General features: G+C 24.4%; 1 protein-coding gene across 3 annotated transcripts in view; it reads right to left on the reverse strand.

The window, feature by feature from the left end:
* LOC129618770 (formin-J-like) overlaps window positions 1-9,694 on the reverse strand; it is a 180,701-nt gene extending 171,007 nt beyond the window's left edge. For all 3 annotated transcript variants that reach the window (XM_055533744.1, XM_055533742.1, XM_055533745.1), the window contains exon 1: window positions 9,662-9,694. The gene's annotated coding sequence lies outside the window, so the exon portion shown is untranslated. The remainder of the gene's footprint in view (window positions 1-9,661) is intronic.
* Between the last annotated feature and the right edge of the window lie 308 nt (window positions 9,695-10,002).

Raw genomic sequence — 10,002 nt, forward strand, 5'->3', positions numbered from 1 at the left:
TATAGATATCAGCGCCACCGTTCCAGTTTTATACTATAAATATTTATACACGTATTGTTGTATTTGCAATTTAGGCAACAATAAACTATTGTAGGAAAGAAATTTTCCAAAGTCAAGAACTTTTAAAATTTTATAAAACTATAAAAGAATAAATAGATTGAGGAAAATGAATTAAAAATACGACAGTACGACAAATAATGAAACAAATAGAGGAACAATAAGTGTACAGTGTTCATCATGTTAGCTGTAAGTGAGATGCGCCCGAAAGTACTTTATGAACTGCATGAAAATTACAGTTTGAGTTTGCATAATCTAGACTATAGTTTATTGAAATAGAGACCCGAATTATGGCATATTTTTTAGTAATTGCACTCCTGCGGCATGCAAATAATCTGAGTTTAAAAATTTAAATTACGATTGAAATTGAATATTGTGCATCTATTATCATAACAGGTATGAAAATTTATATATAGTTCTTATAACACCGATAGAGTGAAGACTATGGCATATTTTTCAGGTGCTCTGGTTAAAATTTGTCCATAAAAGCTTTATGTGCGACATGAGATAGTGGCATAGAAAAATTCGCGCAGTAATTTATTTTTATTTATTAAAATTTATATAAAACATCGGAAAAAAAAGGGAATGTATTTTTTTAGTTCCAATGCCGGAAGCTTACAATACAGTGCGATTAAAGCGTGAAAGCTTATTTTAGTTTTATAATTCAAAATAAAATCAACATACAAAAATATGCCGCATGTCATTTTATGTTAAACCAATATCTATACAAAAAAATTTCTAGATAAGAACTAAAGAACTGAATTTTTATTCCAATTGAATCATTAATGGTAAAGCACAACTTGTTATTCTAATTAATACAAAACCAAAAAAGAAAACAAGTCAGTGACACCACCGTAAAATATGAATATATCGTATTTATAGTTAAATTTACATTCTATCTAACTCCACCCATATTATGTCAGTTGTTTTTTCATCTATGTATCTATGTAATTCTACTATTAATATATACCTACTACACATTATCCATAAAATTATTATATTGTACCCATACCTAATGATTTTTTCTTTTCGCTAAACATTCTATATTCATTCACTCATTTTCGCTGTTTTAACAGCGTCGTCTAGACTCTATAGTTAGATTTTTCCTGTTTTCTAATCCATCAAAATAAATTTAACAAAATGCATTGTTGTACAATATACAAAGGCACACATATTTTTTGTCAAAAACAAAAAAAAAGCATAGGTACCGTATTTTTATTTTGTTTTTGTTGACATTTACAAGTGATTAAAGCCTCTTTGAAAACACCAGCGCCATGAATGGCAAAAATATCAGATAAATATTGTTGCAATGACTTGCTGATGCCAATATCTTAAACCCCGAAAAAAAAAAGTTTTTTTTTTGTTCTTTATATTTTCACCTTTTTGTTGCGTTTTTTTTTTTTGATTCTTTTGTATTTTGTTTTAATGTTGATTGAATTTTTGCTTTGATTTGTAAAAGGCGGTAAAAATAACAGAATAAAAAAGTGGAAAATAATGCTAATATATTGTTATACTCATATGTATGTATGTATCTACCTATATTGAATTAAACTGTTCAGGTGTTAATATGTTTTTGACCCCAAAAACAAAAAAAAAAGAATAAAATTGAAAAAGCTTTTTGTACCAACTACAAAAAAATGAAAAAAAAAACCGAGATTTTATTTAGGATATAAAATTTTTTTTTTTTTGTTGTTGTGGAAACACAAGTGTGTAATGAGATTATCATGAATTTAAAATTTTTATTTGATAATAATAGTTAAAACAATTGTTGGTCTGTCTACTTAAATATTTAATTTTGGGTTTAGAGTATGGATTTAGGGTACATTCAATTGAATTAATTATCTATTAGAAATTCTATTTGTATCTTTAGAACTTGAATACGTAATTAAATGTAAATAAACAGTAAACATATATGTATAAAGTTGAGTGACTATAGACATTTTATACATATTGTATATATTTAGTGTAAAAACATTGCAAACTGAAACAAAAGACACCCACAAGAGGATTATACTTCCGGTGAGTACATTAATTTATTGAGTTTCAAAGAATATAGAGAAAACATCGACAAAGGGTGTCCATTCAAATTTTTTTCCTTACTACATTGGGAGCATTACGACCTTCCACTTGACTTTGTAGTTAAGCATAAGTTTTACACGTTATTGAGTTAACTAATCAGTAGACCAGCCTACTATTGTTTTTCTTTATGCTAAATATTAAAGGTACATGGGCAATTAAAATGTTAATATTATTTTTATAATATTGTATATTTTAATTTTATAATATTAATTATTATTATAGTGAGCCCTGGTCATGGTTTGAATCCGGGACCCTTCCATTGGTCAGATTTCCATTGAAGTTAATGTTGTCAAAATTAACGAATCGAATATTGACTGAAGTTTCATAATAATGTTAGTTATATTTTACATATTAGCTTCTTCAAATAATTTCAAACTTTAATAAACAGTGTCATTTTAATGAACTGAAAAATTTTTGACGTTTTATATCTATTACTGTACTTATATGCTTACTTTATTACCACTATCACTTTATAGTACAGAACATGAAATACAATATTTTATTTTGACTCGGCAAGGTATCTAACTAAATATGTCAGGCGTGGAATATTCCATATTGAAATTTTGCGCATAATATTCAAATTTAGAATACCGAAAATTTTTGGTAAAGTTTAAAAGTATGTTCAAAACTTAGAATTTAAATAACATTATTGACCTAGTAAACATTTGATTAAAATACCAGAAACTTGTGGAAATTCTCTAGTTTTAAAGACCTGAACAATACTAACTTATAACATTCCATTATTCAAAAATATTCATCTACAATTTTATATTTAATTTCGACTTAAGAATCTTGTGTCTTTATAAATCTTGATATACAATTCTATTTATTTAGATTTAGTTTTGTTACTTTTTACTATATCCAAAGACATTTTTGTTCAGTAATTTCAGTTAGTAACAACAGGGCAATTACAAATAAAGTAGCATTTCTTTCCATTAAATCTTCAAAAATATATAAAAAATGATATAGTTTTGCATGACTTGTTTCTTCTCTTTGTATATTGTCCATATGTTTTGATTAATGAATTCTAAAAGACACTATTTCATGTATTCCAGTAAAAATAAGTTATTTTTTTATTGTTCATTTAATTTAATTTCAACATACAATACTTAAGTTATAATATGAGACGACCTATGTATGGTAGCAAAGATACCTAATTTTAGAGAAAAATTTTAAGATCTTAAAATATTTTATGAGTATATTGTATATGAATAGAGGCAAAATTATTATAAGATGAAAAATATTTTAATAATTCTCTTTAAATATGAAAATAACACATGTATTTAGAAGTTATAGTTATTGTATATGTAACGTAGTAATAACGAGTATAGTAGCGGTATACGAATGTAATGTCGGCTTTGTTATAGTTTAAATATAAATGATTATGCAGTTTTTAAATGAACAGTTGTAAAAGAATGCTTAAATTAAAATACAAATTGTGTCAATGCATTAAAATACAATATAAAAATAAAAAATTAAATATTTTAAAATTAATAATAATTAGCATATATAGATAGTTAAAAAAAAAATGATAAACGAGTTGAAAAAAAAAATATATAAAAAAAATGTTAACGAGAAAAAATTGAGGTGGCCATGTCAACTCTATGATACGTACCTATTTGTTATCTTAAGTGCGAGTAAATGTCCCAAAGGTAATGTATGGGACAGACTATAACTCTAAGTTGCCCTATTACTATATTAATTAATATAAAATATTTATATTATTATTAATCGAACTAGTGCCTCGACAACACTGAAATAGGGTTCCCGGCATTTACTATTATAAATCATTCATGAAATTTTCGTAATCTTAGCTCAAGTAGTTTTCGAATCATCGCTGAGACGAACTTACGGATGAACAGACCGTATAGAAATGATTAAATCGACTCAGAATTCCACGCTAACCAAAAACATACTTATGTCTATATCTGAGACCATTATTTCTTAGCGTTACAAACGATAAGAAAAATTTAGTAGCCTCTAATTTAGTAATTTAGTGTCTAGCATCGAACATTTTAAGTATATTATGCATAATTTATGCAATATTTCATTATTTAAATTTTATCATAAAACTAAAAATATTACTGTTTCTTTTCTATGTTTTTTTTTTCGTCAAATGTTTTTTTTTCTAGTTTATAAGTAAAAAGTCACGATTTTACGTAAATTATTTCTATTTGAACTTTGATTATTGTACGATAAAATGTTAATAATAGCCAAGGTTCATATTTTAAGTCTGCGCATTTTTTAAACAGCAACTCAAGAGGAAAAACGAAAATGGTTTTCAAATAAATTTTTGTTTATAATTTTTAATAAAAACATGGAAAATGGTAGAAGAAAATGACGCTTAACTCCATATGATTTTTATATACATATATGTGGATTTAATTATCTACTTTGTTAGCTATTAAATAATTAGCTATAAACATTTTGTTAGTTTGTATGGAAAAAACTATAACCATAATGTGAAAACTTGTACCCAATAATTATTTTTTTTTATTAACAAAATCATTATGTTTATGATGAGTAAATTTGACATCATAATTTTTAAAAATATTTTTTTTTTTGGATACCGCATGTTTTGCAAATGAGGATTTTGTTTTTATATTTGCATGCTTATAATGCAAATGTACGTGCAGCGGATACACAATAAATTTTGTTAAATGTAAAATTAAGAATATTGTATTATAAAATAATTGCAAAATTTTAACAGGTTAAGATTTGTGGTTAAAGTTTTGGGTTGTTTATAAAATTTTGAAAGAATTTTTTATTAGTAAAAATGATGCAATAAAATGTACAGTTGAAATTAAAAATTAAGTTGAAAACTGTAATGTATTAAGTTGTTCTTGTGCAATATGCATGTTCAATTGATAAGTAAGGTAATATTAACATTGAACAGTATAGAATTCGGACTTGATCGATAATTCGGAAAGTTGTATAATATTTCATTCAAAAAAAGGAAAAAAAAAACAACTAAATCTGATTTGATCAACACATAGCCTACGATAATAGACGCATACTGACAGATAAACAGACAGACCGACAGACGGACAGACTGACATCTCTCTGAAAAATAGTTTATTTGTCCTGCACTACTATGGAGAAGAGCGTTTTAGAACAAAAACTCGACATCCGAAATTTGGTTCGATCACATAAAATCTCCCTAATTATATGCAATAACAAGGAGTATCGAACATTAATAAATAAAAAAATAGCTATAATCAATTATTTCATTCTTTATCATACAATAATGTCCTATAATTGCATATATTTAGGATGAAAAGATAAAGGTAGAGAACCTTCTTCAAATTAGATGGATAATTACGCCAATTCAGATCATTCCATCAGCCTTTCTGCCTAGATACGTTAATATTAAAATATTTTATTTCACGCTAGAAGAAATGAATTACTTACTGTTTACGTTTATGAAATTTAAAAACTTTTACTATTCTTACATAACAAGTGTTGTCAAAAGTGACGTTTTTCGCAATTCGAGAATAATGAGTGTTAGACGGGAGGAAGGTGGTGAAATTTTTTTTCAAGACAAATGAATTTCTCACGAAGAGAAAATATTTATGCAAAAAATTGCAACTTTCTGTCTGAAGTAGTGCAAAAATTTTGAAAATGGCAGAACATGTGCAAGGGAATTGAACATTTTTAAATTTTGTTGAATTTCTAAACATAAGAAATATTAAATATTGTTAACGCGAATATTTCTTAGGAATTGTTGGTTCTTATAAATTAATGTTATTAAATGTTGGCTGCTACCTATAAATAAAATTGAATTATATGACATTCGCAGTAAAACTAAACGATAGGCGGGAAATCAATCTATATTGAGTGTTTTTTATAATTTTCGTCTCTCGAAATTCTTTAACAATGTTATTAAATCGCATCATTTTAATAGGTCAACAGAATAATTTTCTCAAACAGTTTACATGTTCTCCATAATTTTAACAATTTTTCATCTACATCACATTAGAATTAGAGAATAACTATTTTCCTAAATACTTTTTTTCTTGCATATTTGAAATTCAAATTACAATATTATTTTTATTTAGCAACATACTCGTACACATTATTAAAACCATAATAAAAATCGCAATTTTAATATTATAATGTTGTTGTTAACAAATTGGTTGATCTTATATTAGAGTATTTTTATAAAATATGCGACCACTGATTTGAAATGCATGCATGCAATACTTGAATAAATTTTGTATAAAAAAAATTTTTTCATTTTTTTTTTCCAATATTTTAAATTTTTATTATTTTATTATTTATTTATGTTAACAATAAGATTTTATCTATGTACATTTCCAACATATATACACAACACAATATATCCAACATCCATTTATGAAAAGCGAACCAAAAAATTAAGATAAAAAAAATATATATAGGAAAAATAAGAAACAAAAAATGAAACTCTTGGGCGGATACCATACCTTTGTAATAACCATATTTTAGGATTTTAACATTAATTTATATATTGTTAAAAAAGTACTTGCATCTTTGCATCCTCTCTCCCTCTCTATTATATGTAAGTATATTATACAACTGACCCAACATTATAATGATAATTTAAAAGTCAAAACTATATTACCAATATATAAGTATAATATAGAGTTGATAAAAGTGCTTACATAGTGGTAATATTTAAGTATTTATGTGATAAATATGAATGTATATTCTTATGCCTAATATCATACTAGGTATAAGAGTAAAGTGAATAAAAAAAAAAAAATATTAAAAAATTGCAAAGAAAAAATAAAAATTGTGAGTTGCAATTTTCCAGTTGTTCCTGTTCGTTTTGCAGATGGACGAAAGAACTCGTCACGAATTAATATTTTATCGTTAAAAAAGCGTGCGTAAAAATCTTTTTTTTTTTTTTTAGTTTTTAGTTTTTGGTTGTGGTTTCTTGTTCCTTTAAAAATTATATTCTCTTATCGTTGTAATTTAAAACAAGAATGAAATTTATGTTTTCCATTGAATTTTTCCATACTTTTTTTTTTTTTGTTTTAAGACAAAAATCCAGAAAGGTAAAACAAAAAAAAAACTCAAGATCTTTAATCCCTATGAAACGTTCATTAGTTCAATTTATAAAATACCTACAAAATTTAAGAAAAAAAAAATGAGAAAACAATTACAAAAAAAAAATTGGAAAAAAGAAAAAAAAAAATGAAAATTGTTTTCACTTCAGGTGCCAAATTGTTCATCTTATTACATCATATACAACTTGTTATTTCTATTAAAATAATAAAAAGATGAAAACAAAAAAAGTTAAAAAAATTGCAATTAGTTATCGGCCTTATCGACTATAAATAATGAAATAATAAATATAATTTTTCTGAACATTGGCACATTGGTTTAGTATAACCTTGTAGAGTATCTAGATTTAAAAGTATTGTGACTGAATATTCTTTTGCAATTCATATAAGTTTTTCCAACAGCAAATGAGACAACAATATTTTCTTATTTCCTAAAATGAAATCGAATTATTCGAAAATTTTCTTTTGAATTCATTTTTAAAGCTTATTAAATTTGTTCCATTAAATTGAAACAATGAATTTTTTTTTAAAAATTTTTTTAAAAATCCATTTGATTTGATCATGAAATTTATAAATGAAACCTTGAAATTGATCCTAAACTGAGAACAATAATTTATATCTAAAAAAAAACAATTTTATGTCTGGTTTTACCTACCAATCTCTTTTTTCATTATTAAATTTTCTATAACAAAGTTCTCGAGCTGAATCTAAACTTGTGTTTTCAAAGGATAACGAAAAGTGTGAATGTTTAATATTTTTAATGTTATAAATTATTCGGTTACACAATAATAAAATTAGACGAGTTGGTGGTTACACAATAGTAAAATAAATTACAATTAATTAATTTAACTCTTAGACAGCGCTAGAGAAATCCAAAGCTTATTTTTAAGCGTTTTAAAAATAATTTATCTTTATCAATATAATTATTACTAATGTAGAAGTGTTGTTCAGGTATCACTCTCTAAAGTAAAATGTGCCGCTTAACTTAGTTGGAGAATAAAAAGCCAAAATAACTATTGGCAAATAGGACATCCATTGAATACAGGAAATAATTTCTACATACTGCATAATTGTCACATGGTTGGAAAATAAAAATAAAACATAATACGAAAAATTCCTTTCTTCCCGCAATATTATTAATCAAATTTTTAAAAAGAAGAATTTATTATTCGGCCACTTACAAAAATTAATTTTTCCAAATAAATTTATTTAAAAACAAAAGAAATTAAAATGATTTTATGTTTCGGCATCGATATTCATTCCTAGTCAAATCTGTTCTTGATGTAAGAAAATTTAAAAAATTGCATATTTTCGGGCACATTGTAATTATACCGCAAAAATTTAACTTTTTCCCATAAAAAAAAGTTAAAATCAGTGAAAGATTTTTAAAAATTTCCCAAAAAAATGGTAGTAACAAAAATAATGAATCTTTAACTGTAAAAATTATGTTTAACCTTTAAAAAAATGGACCAATAGTTTAACTATTTATGTCTTCGTTTACTTATCAATTTATTATCATGTCGCGAGAATTATAAACTGAAATTTAAATCTTATAACAGTGAGTTGAGTATTGTAATCTTTGAATAAAAATGACTATCAATTCAATTATATAGATGTATGTATATAGTTACTCTTACAACCAGCTAAATGTGCACATTTTCGATGAGTGTAATTTTTAGTGTTTTTGTCAAAAAAAACTACTGCATCCAAAATTTTTTTTTTTATTTCCACTTTGCTCCTAGGAGGAGTATAGGGCTGGTGCACGATATTGAAGATAACCGTGAACCAGTTTCTTACATCATTGAGTTTACTAGGTAGCCTACCGTAGTTTTATATTAAATATTTAAGGTTATTGAGATATTTACTATTTTATTTTGCTCTTATTTTTAATATTAGATATAACTGAAATATGGCAATTAGCCATATTAATATTAATTTTTTATTTTTATATGTAATAAGTATAAAGATATATAATATTGAATTTAATTTTTACAATATAACCTGACAGGGCTTTCAATCCGAGACCATTTTGTGGAATAACCACTGTGGAAAAGGACTAGTGCAATAACCACTGCAGCATTGGTCAGTACATCCAAAATTAATAGAATAAAATATTCCATTTTGTTATCCTTGAAAAATATCTGATATTGTTATAATTTTTCAAATACCGTCGGGTTTATATCCGTTCATATTCAGATATTTATGAGAAAAATTTCTTTAAATCTCAAATGAATATAACAATTTAAATTTTATAAAAACAAAATCTTGTAGTCTGAAATTTAATATATGATTATTATTTAAGTTTAAATGAACAATAAAATAAATATTATGAATATATTTTAATAAAAAAATTAATAGATATTTTTAATAATTACCTATATTTTAAATGTCAATCTAGATAACAATATATATGTGGATATAGGATTATAGAAATATTAAAATATTATTACATAATATAATTTTTTTACTATATTTACCTTAATTTTTTTTTTAATTTTCTTAAGTCCTTTTTATATAATTTACATATTTATCCTTCAAAGATTATAATATGATATTTATTTTAATTCTTGTATAAATATTTATTAAATTTGTTTTCTTTTTCATAATACTATTATCGTATATATTCTTGTGTGTATACTCTTGTATGTAGAACAAATATTTTAATATTGAATTCCACTGATAATAAAGAAAAGTTCTTTAAGTTGATAATAATGATACTTTTAAATTATTATTAAAAATTTTTGTAATATACTAAATTTTTAAATTTTTAAATTTTTCAATAATTTTTTCTCTTTTAATATTTTCATTATTTTTTTTT

The sequence above is a fragment of the Condylostylus longicornis genome, unplaced genomic scaffold (genome assembly GCF_029603195.1).
Source record: "Condylostylus longicornis isolate FDR11 unplaced genomic scaffold, ASM2960319v2 ptg000010l, whole genome shotgun sequence".
In the NCBI taxonomy this organism is placed as follows: Eukaryota; Metazoa; Arthropoda; class Insecta; order Diptera; family Dolichopodidae; genus Condylostylus; species Condylostylus longicornis.